A 14,499-nucleotide genomic window follows, 5' to 3' on the forward strand; every position below is an offset into this window, starting at 1 on the left:
TCAGCTGAAGAATGAATGATTTGAATTTAGACAAAAGTCAACATTTGTCTTTAGGAATTTGAAGAATGTAAATTTGAAGAACGTGTAAAAAAAATTGTACTCAAGCTGTCCTGAATGAGATAAATATTATAAATATTACATTGGAATGGTTTTGGTGGTAGGTGTAATGTAAAATTAGCAAGAATTAAGCAAATGCTAATATGCTAACAATGGATATGTTAAACCCGCAGTCCATCCCATCCATCCATTTTCTAGAGCCGCTTATCCCCACGTACCACAAAATAGTAACCTAAGAATGCAAAGCGATTATATTTTGTGCAAATTGTGTCGAAATCTAAAGAAGTCTAAACAAAATATTTTACAATTGGAAATATTTCGGTTGGTGGTGAAAAGTGAAATCAAAGAAAATTTTGCAAATTCTAGCAGGCTACCTGTACGTATGCTAAAGCTACAGTTTATGGACCTGAAAGGGGATTTTTTTTTTTATGTGTATAACTGTATACACAACTGAATGTTGAATTCTAAATAAGTGAGGAAAAATACAATCCAAGATTTCTTGACTGAGCTAAATATTTTAAAGCTGGTGAAATGTGAAATTAGCCATAATTTTGCGAATGCTAACATGCCGGGTATGCTAAAGATACTGTTTACTGCGGAATATTAATCTTCAAATGAAAAGTATGTATATTTTGCGTATGTGTCAAAGTGAGACTTATTGATGTGAAAACAGAAAAACAGAATCCAAGACGTCCTAAATGAACTGAGGCAAAATTTTCACAAATGCTAACATGCTAACTGTGTGTAACCAAAAGCTAAATAATGACCTGAGAATGCAAAGCAAATTCCCTTAATGGTTTGAGGTTAGAAAGGTTTTAAATAAGTTGAGAGATGTGTAAACAGAATGTAATCATGTTCTTAATTTAAATTAAGTGATATTTTGGTATTCTGAACAGGTGGGACTTTTAAAATGTGGAAAAATAGAACCCAAGCTGTTATGAACAAAATGAACAATTCGCTTGAAATATTTGCTTCGGCATGGTTTGAATTGGGTGATTTTGATGTTTTAGGTGGACAATGGCTGAATTTTTGTTGTCGCTTCAGAATAACATTTTGGTCTTCAGCATTCGCACAATAAGCTTTGTCCTCAGTCTGGTCATTATCGCCGCTTAAGTCCTTTCCTGTCGCGGAGAACGTCGCAACAGACAGCGTGACGGAAAAGAAGGGCGCTCTCGTCAGGGCATGTGTGTGTGTGTGTGTGTGTTTGGATGATTTTGTGTGTGTGCTCACTGACCCACTTTGTCCGCCAAGCAGCAACAAAGTGGGCTGTGCATTTTTTAATAGCAACAGTCTACTTTGTGTCTGTGTGCAAGAGCAACCAAAACCTAAAGTAGGAATGGGCAACAAATACCGGAGGGGGGTCGCAATTTTTTTATCAGTGCTATTAGGGGGTCATAGGAGCATGCATTTCCTTATTAGCTGTATAGCAGGATATTTAGACAAAAAATGTGCATTATTTTCAAACTTTGTGCTCTGTATATTTCATTTTTCATGTTGCATATTTCAATGGATGTTTAAAAGATCCGCTATCTTACCCAATGAGAAAGAATGGGATAGGGTGTTGCAATATAGAGCAGTATAGCACAACTAACCAATTTCTGCCATCTAGTGGTGAACAGTGATATTACAGTCAATGTATATTCAAAGTATACATTTGCAAGTTCGGATTTGTTTCAGTATTTTTGCTCTTTGGTGTTTTTCACAAATATTTTGGGTTTGAACGTTCAAATATCTTTCTTAGTACATGTTTGAGGAAATAAAGTAATAACTTTACAATTGTTGATTTTTATAAACTTATTTTTAGATATTTGGGGGGCAAACTTAGTCAAGATACGAAACCTTTTTTTTTTTTTTTTAGAAAAACTAAGTAGTAGTACATCTTTGATTGACTTGAATGTATGACTTGAACATTTTACTTTGGGGCCTGTATCATGGAAATCCAACTTTTTGTAGATTTGACCTATGTTAAGGATCAAGATTTACACGGTTTTTCACTACGGACAGCAGGAGGTGCTGCAGATGTTGCATTTACCATTGTCCATAGCTATAACAAACATGGCCACCTCCGGAGAAGTGCCACTCCCCATGTAATGACCTATGATTAAATTTAAAACACATTGTCGGCCATTAAGAACACATTCATTTGCAAGTTTTTGATATTTACAATCATTTAATTTATTGCTTTCTAAATTTTACACACTGTCCCTTTAATCATTTTAATTTACCACCCTAAAGTGTATTTTTCTTCTTTGGTTTATTTTGAAGACTTCTTTGCTTATTTTGCACTGGCATCACCCGCCCAGCCAGAGCATGTAATAAGGGTGGTGTCTATTTGCTACCTCCTGTAGTACTGCCTGTGCAAGAGTAAATACACTTACAATTACTCATATAATAATCAAATAATCTTGTCTGCCAACAAGTGGTGAATAGTGAGATTAAAGATATTACAGAAGGCCTTAACTTTTCAATAAAAAGTGAAATAAAATGAATGAATAAAATAAAATGGATTCTTTTAAGAAATTGAAAAATCATAAAGCCTTTTGAAAATAAAGTCCTATTCTTGTTGAAACAAAGTTTTTAAAAAAAAATAGTGGTATTTTCATGAGATGAAAGACTTTTTTTTTTATTCTTATTTTAAATGGAATTCATAAGTGTATGAGGATAGCCCAATAGACTGAATCCATCACGTTGCATTGCATAGGTGATTTGCTGAGAGTCTTGCGATTTCAGATTGCCTTTGCCGGTGGAGAAAACCCCTCCCTGCCGTCCGCCCAATCCTCTGCTGCGGTAATGGCAACATCATGTATATTCCATGAGAGATAAAAGCAGCCCCAATGAGTGCCGTGCGCATGCCAGTGGATGTCTACGTGTAGACGTGCACATGTGTATTAGACGCCAAACGGCCTCCCTTTAATAAACCGCTGTTCCGCTCTTGCTCACGCAAACGCCAGTGTAATAAACAATAGATGGAAGAGAGGACAGAGTGTAATTTCAAAGCCTTACATCATTCGTCTTTCCTGTCCAAGGTTTTTGTACATACGCGGTTATGGTCCTAATCATATGCACGCTTGTCTTTGTGCATACATTTTTCACCTCTCACTATGCGCCTGAAGGCTGCTGATGGGGAACGTATGTTTACACTTTTGAATCCGTATTTCTATGTCAAAGTAGCCAAATTAGCTCGCCAAAATATTAGGAACGCGTCCATGTACATTTGCACATCCAAAAGTCAAACGCTCCCAAATGTCAGACGAATAAAAGTGTAAAAATACTGTACAGGCTGAGTAATTTTACTGAACTTTCATTTTATTTTAAAAGGTGCTAAAATATTTTTAAATAAATGAGTCATATCGAAAAAAAAAAATCTTACCTTGCATGGATAAAATGTTGTAATATTCAGAAAAAAATGTTTTTTTTCCTCATGAAAAAAGCTGAACCTTGAAAAAAAAACAGTTTTGAAAAAAATTGCCACATTTTGAAAAATAATGTACCCTAGCTAACCAAAAATGGACACATTTACAAGTTTCATCAACTTAATAATCTACAGTACAGGTCAAAAGAGTTGTTCTCTATATTGTAAATTAATACTGTAGTCATCCATACTTTGTGAGTGAAGTAGAAATTTTAATGGTATTGAAACAAAAATATGTTTTGAATTTTAGATTCTTCAAAGTAGGCACTTTTTGTCACGATAACAGATTTGTACATTTTGTTTTTTTGGTCAACTTCATGATGTGAAAATGACTTTCAGTTCCTAGCTTTGAATTTTCAAGAGACATTAACCTAAATATTTTGATCTTTTAACAGTTTGTGTTTTTGATTTTTCCAAATATATGCTATTGTACTTGTATTTATTCCTGCAAATAGTTTAAATACCATCCAAATAATATCTTATTTTTTTCCAAAAAGTAAACAATATTTTTGGCGGTGGAGAAAAAAAGTCAGAATATTCTGAAAATTAAGATTTTTCCCCAAACATAGTTAATGACAATAACATATCATTTTAATATAACATTTCCAATACTACATAATGTTGTAAGACCAAAGCAAAGTTGTATTTAATTTGCCAATTTAGTATTGTAAATGAAACCATACTTTAATCACGTTTAATGTCACCTTTATTGATGCGCGTGTGTATTTCATTGCCAATTATCTCAAACTAGAACTGTTGGTACGTGTGTGTGCATGTGTGTGTGATGTGTGAGTAATGACGCCCCCCTCTGAATTTTGCTGTCCCGCTAAATTACTCAACACTTTCTCATATCATTCCTCCCGGGACGTTGGCAATACTGTCTCAAAGAGCCCGGCAAGCTTATTACAGCCGTGGCTTTATTGATCAACGCACACACACAAACACACACACACACTAACACACACATATACTTGCACTTTGCTCCTTCAAAGATGTAACACCTGCACAGGGAGACACACCCACACACAACCATGAGAATGGCAATATGAGATTTTTTTTTGTGTGTACAGAATGTACACACATACACACAAACACACACACTCGCACACGCACACACACATACACAGTGGGTCATTAAGGGCTCTCCTCGAAGTGTGTCCTGTAAGCAGTTTGGTTCCCCGGCGGGGCGCTAATATAGTGCTGCGTTTCCATCGTATGTCGTGGCGTCAGCTTTTTTTGTGGCCGTTAAAGCCACAGTTCCACTTTGCCGACGGGCCGCGGGACCGCTTGGCCGCCAGCTCGGGGAGGCGACCGCCGCCGCGCCGCGGAAGCGTTTCGCCGGAAATTGGCTAAAGGGAGAGCTCGGGTTTACTTTGAGGCCTGTCGCTGTTGGTTTGCGGCCGAATGAGTTGCAGGTGGCGTGTTGGGAACCCGCCGAGGTGAAAATGATGCTACTATGAATAAAAGTTGGAGAATAAAACGATTTTATGGTCTCATGCGAAAAAGTTCATATTATGATTTTGAATGAAAAAATATTGTATTCCACTACAAAATCTTAGTTTGGGTGACCAAAATTCTGTTAGCTTAATGCTAGCATATAGTTATATAGCATATACTATAGCATAGTAGTTATGAAGCGCCATTAGCTGGGCTAAAGTTAGCACTAACGTTTAACAATTAGCACAAACAAAACGGTTCTCCCAAGTCTTAGTTAGCAGAAAGTGTTAGTTTGACTTTCTGCTTCTTCTTTTTTGCTACAGTATTACATTTTTTTTTAAACTCCTCGTGATATTATAACATTTGGGGTGAAGAATATTTCTTGGCAAAACCTGATTTTAGCTTTTCCTTAGATTTTTATTATACATTTTTTAGCCATTTTGTGAGGAAAAAAAAGTAATATTTTATGTTATGACAGTTTTTCTTAAATATATATAAGAAAAGAAGCTACAGAATGATTCTCATTTTCCATTGCCACATTTTCCATTATATATTATCTTTTGTTGTGGCATGAAAAAAAATAAAAAGAACTCAATGCAGTTTTTGGGGATAAATTCTTTGTCTTTGGGCTTGGTGAAGCAGTATGTGGTTAATAGGAATAAAAGAATAGACACAAAACCTCCAAGCCTAGAGAAATTCGTGGTTGACTTCTCATAAAAAGGAACCAAAAAAAAGTATATTTCCTGCATGTGTGTGTGTGTACATGTTTGTGTGTCTGTGTACAATTCATTACAGTGATATTGATCTGGTCAAAGTCTCTTAGAGCTCAGCCATTGCTGCCATTGCCTACCACTGTTGTTCTGAGACCAGTATGACAATTTTGATTTATGATGACACGGCAGAATTTTTTTATTTGGTTCATGCCCCAGGAGTGCAGGGCAGTATCATGACAGTGCGTATTGTTTTCACGCTAATTAAAGTGGCTGGGAACCACGCCGAAAAACTCACTCAGTCGCGTCCTCTGGGAAATTGGAAAAATCAACTCTGCCCAATTAGAGTTAAACTTATCAACACGAAATATTCATGTTTATTTTCGACTGTTACTTCTAGGAAGTTGCCAACCATAGTTTGATTAAAAATGGCGCATTTTGAATGCTTCTGAACTCACCAAATGGTGAGTCATCACAGGTATAGTTACCCTATCCACTGCTAGGGCTACCGGAAAAGACCTGATAATAGTCCTAGAAATACTGCACCATTTCAATGGTGAGTCACATTTTAATTTTTAATTAAGATAGGAGGCGATTTTGAAACACGAGAGCTCACAACATTTGTTAATATATATAGATAGATAGATAGATAGATAGATAGATAGATAGATAGATAGATAGATAGATAGATAGATAGATAGATAGATAGATAGATAGATAGATAGATAGATAGATAGATAGATAGATAGATATGTGTGCATTTTTTAGAAAAAAATAATAAAGGAAGAAGTGCAGTATTTAAAAATTTCAAGTATCAACTTCGAAGAAAGAAACTTGTATTTAAGTTTTTTCGGCAAAAAATAAAAGTGAAGTATAACAAGCGTATAACATAACTGATCACTAGAATGGTTTAAATTCTGCAAGGTTTTGTTACTGAAAAATAACCCAGTTTATCTAGTGGCGTTAAAAAGATTCTGTGCCATCATAGCAAGCTTTTGGGCTCACGTGTTGCTAAGCATTTAAAAAAAACAAAAAAAAAAACGTAAGCATGAGGGAAATGGGGCAATAAATTCCAGACGGGGCAATAAACTAGAAATACTTGTCACGTTAAGGTGATGAGCAGAGCTGAGCATCCTTCACTCATTATGCCGACACGTCGCGTGTGCGTTAAAAAGATTTCAGCATTCATGAATCACAGACAGGGGAAGTAGAAGCGCGATGTGACCGCATGCTCTAATGAAGATGTATGTCGCCAATAAACATCCGGCGCGTGTGCTTTTGCGGCGTGTAATCGAGTATTGTTGCTCTTTTATGTGTGTGTGAGGGGACATCGGAGCAGAAATGATACAGTGCTTTGATGAATGCCAGTGGAAGCAAAAACTTGTCGGCAGCAGTTTATTTTCAAACGTTAAATATGTGTTTTTAAGAAAAAAAAATCTATAATTAAGAGCACTATATTTTTCACTCTCCAAGGCGTACCCAAAAGCCTTCAGTTTTCTCAAAAGCTGACCATGCGCCTTATACGGTGCATAAACCGCAACTTTTCATTTTTAGGGGAGGAAAAAATCAAATTATTTAATCGCAATTTATATGGGGACCAGGCACAAAAAAACTGACTTTTTGTAAAAGAAAGCACAATTTTATCAAATAAGTCCAGAAACAGTTTTTAAATCAAAAAATGATTTAAGGTTTTTGGATGCAATTTGATTTTAAAAAATAAGTTTAATATTTAATTGAATCATAATTACCGTATTTTCCACACTATAAGGCTCACCTAAAAGCTTTATTTTTTTTTGAAAAGCTGATGGTGCGCCTCATCAGGTGCGCCTTATATATGGATCAATATTGAGATTGGCATTCGTGGATGGGGAATTAAGTGATAAAGTGAATTTTACCAGTTTCTTTTGTGTGTTTACAGTTGAACAAGGTTGCTCATATTGACATTGAGTTATCATGCTGTTTAGAGTTTAGAGTTATTATTTGAGTTATTATTGTTATTACTTTGAATATTACTATATTGTGATTGAAAAAGTTTTAAAATGTGTCATTAATTGAGGGTGCGCCTTATAATCCGGTGCACCTTATATATGGAAAAAGTTTTAAAATATGTAATTAATTGAGGGTACGCCTTTTAATTCGGTGCGCCTTATAGTGCGGAAAATATGGTACAAAAGAAACCTTTGTGTGTTTACAGTTGAACAAGGTTGAGTTATTATGCTATTGGGAGTTTAGAGCAGAGGTGTCAAACTCATTTTTGTCGCGGGCCATTTTGTTGCGAGAACTTCCTTCATTGGGCCGATATGTTGACAAAACCAAGTCGATTTTAAATTGTCTCATAGTATTTTTACTGTACACAACAAATTGATTGCTTAGTTGTTTTGAAATCAGAAGTAAAGCAGCCTAGTTTGTTCATATATTGTTTACATTACTGTAACCGAACAAACCAAAAAATCTCAACTTTATTTTTCATTATACACGACAAGCTAAAGTTTTGGAACAGAGATTAGCAAGGGTCATGGAAACTTAAATGATTTGCTTTCGCGGGCCACATAAAATGACGTGGCGGGCCGGATTTGGCCCGCGGGCCTTGAGTTTGACACCAGTGGTTTAGAGTTATTATTTGAGTTATTATTGTTATCACCTTGAGTATTACTATATTGTGATTGAAAAAGTTTTAAAATATGTCATTAATTGAGGGTGGGCCTCATAATCCGGTGTGCTTTATAGTGTGGAAAATAAAGTATATTCTTTTAAACTCTTGAAACAGTCATGTAATGTTATCAGGAGGTATTTTTTTCCCTATTCTTCGGATAGTACTTTCCACAAATCATTTTTATTGTTAATTTCTGATTGAAAAGTTTGACTGACTTTTCTGATCTTTTTGTTGCCATTTAGCACATTTCAATCTAGTAAATGTGTAATGCAACCCCAGCCACTACTGTAGCATCTATACTATGCGCCATATAATGCGGTGTGCCTTATATATGAAACCACTTTCAAAACAGGCTGTTCATTGAAGGTTCGCCCTATCATCCGGTGTGACTTATTTTGGAAAAAAGTCGGTGGGTTATATACTGTAGCCCAAGAAAAAGAAGTGATTTTGACAAGAAAATTTCCCCCAAAAATGAAATGAACTGATTTTTTTCCCCCCTTTCAGAGGATTGTTTTTTTCGTACGACTGGTCCATCATACTCTCTTTTTCCCCTTGACCAACCACACGCTACTCAAAATGTAGCTCAAGTGGAGCATCAAGTTCTTGAAAGTCACCGCAACACTCCCCGATGAATTCCCCCCCCTCCACACACACACGCGCGATCGATGGCCCCCGTCCCTCCTCGGACGTCTCCTCGTTGATTCCGCCCGACAGCCGGCGATGCACGATTAGGCGAAATAATACGCGAGGCGTCGCTTTGGACGGTATCGATTCCACGGGATCGGTGTGCTGCTTCTCTAATGGAAGTTGGAACATGATCTCATAGTGGAGATGGACATCTTCGCTCAGGTGATTTCCACTTATGTTTTCATGCAGGATGTGAAGCACTTTACAGTAATACTTCACAAGGGTTAAATTTTACACGTTAAACACATTTTTAAAATGACATACATTTAAATACTTGCACATTGTAACCATCTCATCCAGTTTGTGATCATATTGTACAAAGTTTTGATTTTCGTATAACGTCACTTTGACGAAACAAAAATCTGAATGTTTTCAAGTTGACTTGAATATTGGTTCCATCCATTTATTATCCATCCATCCATAATTGGGTTATTTTTTTATCCAACTGTTTATGGTGTGTACAAAGTTACACAATTCGTAGGCATGTCTTCCTAAGAGCAAGCCTAATCATTTGTGTCCACTTTTCTAAGTCCTACAGTGCTCCGTGGAGGACATCCTGGCTTTTCTAAAGATGTCTCATATGTAAGGATGGGATTCAATTATTTTTTCCAAGACAAATTGGACTCAACAGTGGACACAAATTAATCGGCTGGGTCCCAGGGGGATATGTTGAAAGAGCAAGAGTAATGGATAGCACAAAAATATTGTACAAACAAACCAACAAGTAAGTACCTGTGTTCAAAGTAAACCTTCCTACACTTGTCACTTTCTGTAGGCGTAAAAAGCTGGAATGTAGAGGATTATGTTCAATAATCCAGCGAAAACTAAGGTGTTAAAATATGTTTTCATTCAAATGGTGTACTGCCATCTGGTGGTTGCCAGTAGAATTACAACTACAATAAACAGGCGACAGAACAATGTACAGTGGAACCGGGTTTACGACATCCCTGTGTTATGTTTTTTTCTCTTTACGACGTGGCCCGCAACGTTTTTTTGTCCCCTCTTCACACCATTTCTGTCGCCTTACGACATATCCAACATGGCAGTCAGCGTGCGAGACACATCCATATAAACATACACAAACGTATATACATGCGTCACCGCTTACATCACTACAATGCTGGTCTGTTATTGGTTGGCGTCACGAATCCCTAAGAAACTGGTCTACTATTGGTCGCCGTCACGGGGTCACAAAGATGACAGCCAAAGACTTGATCTCATATTAGACTGCTATCAATATGGTATTTATTGTGTATTATAGTGTTTAATTCAAACTTGAATTAGTTAGGGCTCAAGATTTCTAGTGATGTTAAAGAGAGAAGTATGAAGACGATTTATGTGGAAACAAAGCTGGAGATAATCAAGAAATATGAAGAAGGCTAAGCTAGCATAGCCTAGGCTACCCTCACTAGGGAATATGGCCATAAGTCGCTCAAAGGTAAATAAATCCTTTATATATTTTTTTATTTATGATAGTATTTAATTTCATACATATCTATTATATATACGTAGCACTTAGTATACTATTTAATTTTGATGTTTTACCTACCCATACAGCAAATTTGCGCTACGATCCCACCGGTGGATTGGATTAATCTCGTAGTTATAAAACGAAAAAAAAAAAAGGATATTTTACTGTATTGCTATACATGACAAGCCTCCAAATTTAGCAACGGAATGATGAAAATATGTTTACATACACAAAGCCTCCCCCAACCCGACCCCAATATTATCTCATTAGCGCCCAATTGACACAAAATTAGGTCGACTTGTCTATCATGACTGGACCAGGACCTGTGCCCCAAATCAAACAGGAAGTCAGCCATTTTGGATGGAAGCAGTCATTTTTTGGTCAATACCAGGTTGAACCTCTATTATGGAATTTGCCTCAATCGACATTTTACCGGACAGATGCATGACTGTTAAGTGCCGGCTTTTATTCGGATTGAATCGCTTTAAGTTGCTCGCCTAATAGTGCAAAGCACGAACCAGCGGCTGCGACCACACATTCACGCATACAAACGTAAAATCTTACGTGGAAGAGCCTTGGACATGCACAAAGCACAGAGCTTTTAAAAAAATGATTAGCTGAGGTCGGCCTGTTGCTGATGGCCCGACGCGCTAAAAGCGGGGCGCAATACAACTTTAATAGCAGGCTTACGCACAAGTAGAGAGCCTTTTTTCTTCTCTCCTTTTGTAACGTTTGCCTTTAGTCTCCGAATGTCTTATGCTGACACGCAGCCTGAAGCCGCTCAAACACAAATACAACACAAGCACTACTTTTGTGCAGCTTACAGTGTGATTTGTTTGTGCCGTGCTCTTTCTTAGGTGTTGGAGCCTGACAGGGTGTGTGTGTTTGTGTGTGTGTTTGTGTGTGCGTAGGGAGAAGGGTTTAGAAAGCTATTTTTAACATTTGTATCAAACTTTTTAAACATGTATTTAAAAATAAAATAATTTACAAAAATAATTTTTTAATTCAACTAGAACATTTGTATTCAAGTATTTCTGGTAATTGTTTATTGTTTTTGTTTAAAAAAAATGTTGGGCTAGAATTTTGGGGGTGAGAAAAACAGTGTATTTGGGGAAAATGTATGTCAGATTTTTTTTTTAGCTTTTTCAATAACAATTAATTTGAAAGCAAATTAGTTTTGATAAAAATATTTGGTTTGACAATATTTAATTTTTTTCAAATGAAATGGTAATAAAGTCTAAATACATTTGTTGGAGAATTTCTCTTTGAAAGAAAAAGTATATTTCAAAAGAAAAAGTTTGATATTTTTTCATTTTTTCAGCATTTTCAAGAAAAATACTTTTTTAAAAAGATATTTGTGTAATTTGAGAGCAAATTGTGTTTGGGTAAAATATAGTATGTTGTTTAAAACATACTATATATACTATATAGAGTGATTGTTATAATATCAACTAAAAATATAACATGGCAAAATATGTCAACAATATTTAACATTTTTAATGTTTTGGGCATTTTTTAAAATTTTGTAGGTAGAATGTCTTGAGGAAAAGCTATATTTGGAAGAAAAAGTTGTGCATATTTTTTGTCAAGAAAAAGAATAAATATTTTTAAACTGCAAGCAAATTGTTTTTTTAATAAGTACAGCATGTTGTTTGAAAAAAATAGGAAGCTATTTTATATTAAAAAATAGTTTTGCTCTATGTTCAATTTAAAAATGTCCTATTTCTTCTCAAAAATTTGGGGCATATCATTTTGAATTTTTGTAGGAGAATTACTTTGAGAAAAACAGTATATTTGAAAGAAAAACATATATTAGTACATTTTTGCAGCTTTTACAAGAAATAAGGAAAATATTTTTTGAAGTTTGGTACTTGAGTAAAACATAGTTTAGAAAAAAAAAATGTTGATCATTTTTGCCTATTTTTGGGGGGCATGTTCTAACTTAGTCAGTTCCATTTACATCAATCTATTTTAATTTGGAAACTATACAAGTCAATAATCTATTTTAAATGGGAATGAACTATCCAATGATTTTTTATACTTGTATTTGACGCCTTAAAACAATAATCTGGTTGGCTATTTCCAAGCGAAATTTCTCATCTTTTCTCGTGAAGGAAATAATATATTTCCAATTTATTCTGCATCTTTTCCTGCTGCCATGCAGCCTGTAGTTCATAAAACACACCAACAACACGAGCGGTCTTTGCCATTCAATTCCATCTACTGTACTACATATGGTGTGATTTGTTCATATTAAGCTGAACAGACTTGTTGTTGTTCTTTTATGTGCGATGCCGGAGGGCGTTGGACTGGTGCGGCGCAATAAAAGACACATTAGAGCATAAGAGAGATTACAGTGAAAAAAATAAATAATACAAAGCATAAAGAGTCATTTTTTTTTCGCCATTGCAGGGAAAGAAGTAATAAGTGTTTTTATGCGTGGGTGTAAGAAGTCCACGGAGAAGATGAGAGGACTCGAGCAGGTATGAGCAAATCTAATTTCATGTTATGACAAGAACAATACATTTTTCTTTTCAGATTAAAGGACAATTAATTGGAACATGAGGTAACATTGTTTTATCCACATTGGCACTAGTGACAATTTGGTTGAAGGGATAATAAGCTAAAAAAAAACTTAACAGGGCATACATAATCGAGAAAGGAATTATTGTCATGAACCTAATTATTGTAATGCAAAATTTTGACTTGACTTCCTCTTTAAAGCATGTAGAGGACAGGCTACATAATAACAGAATAGCATTAGAAGACACAATTTAAAAAGTTTAACCCAGACTCAACAAAAAAAAAACAAAATAAAAGGAAAAACTGGACAACTCTTACACACATTTTTAAATGTGTACCCTCTGTATTTTTTTTTCAGCCAATTACACCTCAAACAAGTACAAACCAATTTAATGGAAACAAAACAACAACAAAAGAAATGCTATCCAGGTCTGATGTATTAAACTTTAGTGGTATCTCTAGGTGTGTTTTATTGAACTTCAAGATGTATGATCTGTTGGAAAATTCTGTCAAAACTGGCAATCTGCACCCGTAGAAAACAAAAACAAAATAAAGGCATGCAATGTTTTGCAAAGGAGTTACGAAAACACAACTTATCAATAACTTGCTTCATGTTCTAATTAATTTGCTATTAATTAGAAAAGAAAGCCCGGCTGTTCATGTCATGGCATTAAAATAGATTTGGGACATTTTTGGAGTAAATGTTTTGTAGTCCCTGTAGAGCAGGGGTGTCAAACTCATTTAAGCTTTTTGCGGCAGCATGGAAGAAAATCTGTTCCCAAGTGGGCCAGACCAATAAAATCATATATTTATATAACTTTAAAACAACAATTTCAATTGTTCCAAAATAAAACAAGTATAACATCATTATTAACTACCGTAATTCAATGCCAGGGACATATTTTCACAATGGGTTTTTTTTCAATCCCAGATACCAGATCCCAGAACGGTAAAGCTTTGTTCTATCGTGAGTAGTTACGAAACCGTATTTATAGTGCATTTTACTGCTTAATTCAAAGTTGAAAGGGTTAGCCATGGGTCCCAAGATTGCTAGTGATGTTAAAGAGAGAAGTAAGAGGATGATTAATATGGAAACGATGCTGGATATAATCAAGAAATAGCAATGAAAGAGTTAACAATGAAAATAATCAGCTCATTTGTATACTTTTACACTATAGATTAAACCATCCATCCATCCATTTTCCAGGTGCTCCTCAATTATATTTTGCCAAGCGCCCCCTAGGAAAGATAAAGCTTTTTGCACCCCCCTAACTCAATGCACTGTCTATCTATAAAAATTGTACTGTATAATTGTCCTAAACCTGTATTCTTTTTAACGTTAAGAAAAGAAAAAAGCAATATCAATCAACTTTCAACATGTTAATTATTGTTACAGCATTCATACGCGTTACAGCTTAGTCTGAAACAGAAAAAAATAACAAGTGCCTGAAAAAAAAGATTCTTATTTTATTGGAATTTTGTTTTTTTTATTGCAATTACATTTCCCATGATAAAAACAAAGGGGTCATCGGCCCGACAATAATTCTTC

The sequence above is a fragment of the Hippichthys cyanospilos genome, chromosome 21 (assembly GCF_059441005.1).
Source record: "Hippichthys cyanospilos isolate Australia breed blue-spotted pipefish chromosome 21, RoL_Hcya_1.0, whole genome shotgun sequence".
NCBI lineage: Eukaryota > Metazoa > Chordata > Actinopteri > Syngnathiformes > Syngnathidae > Hippichthys > Hippichthys cyanospilos.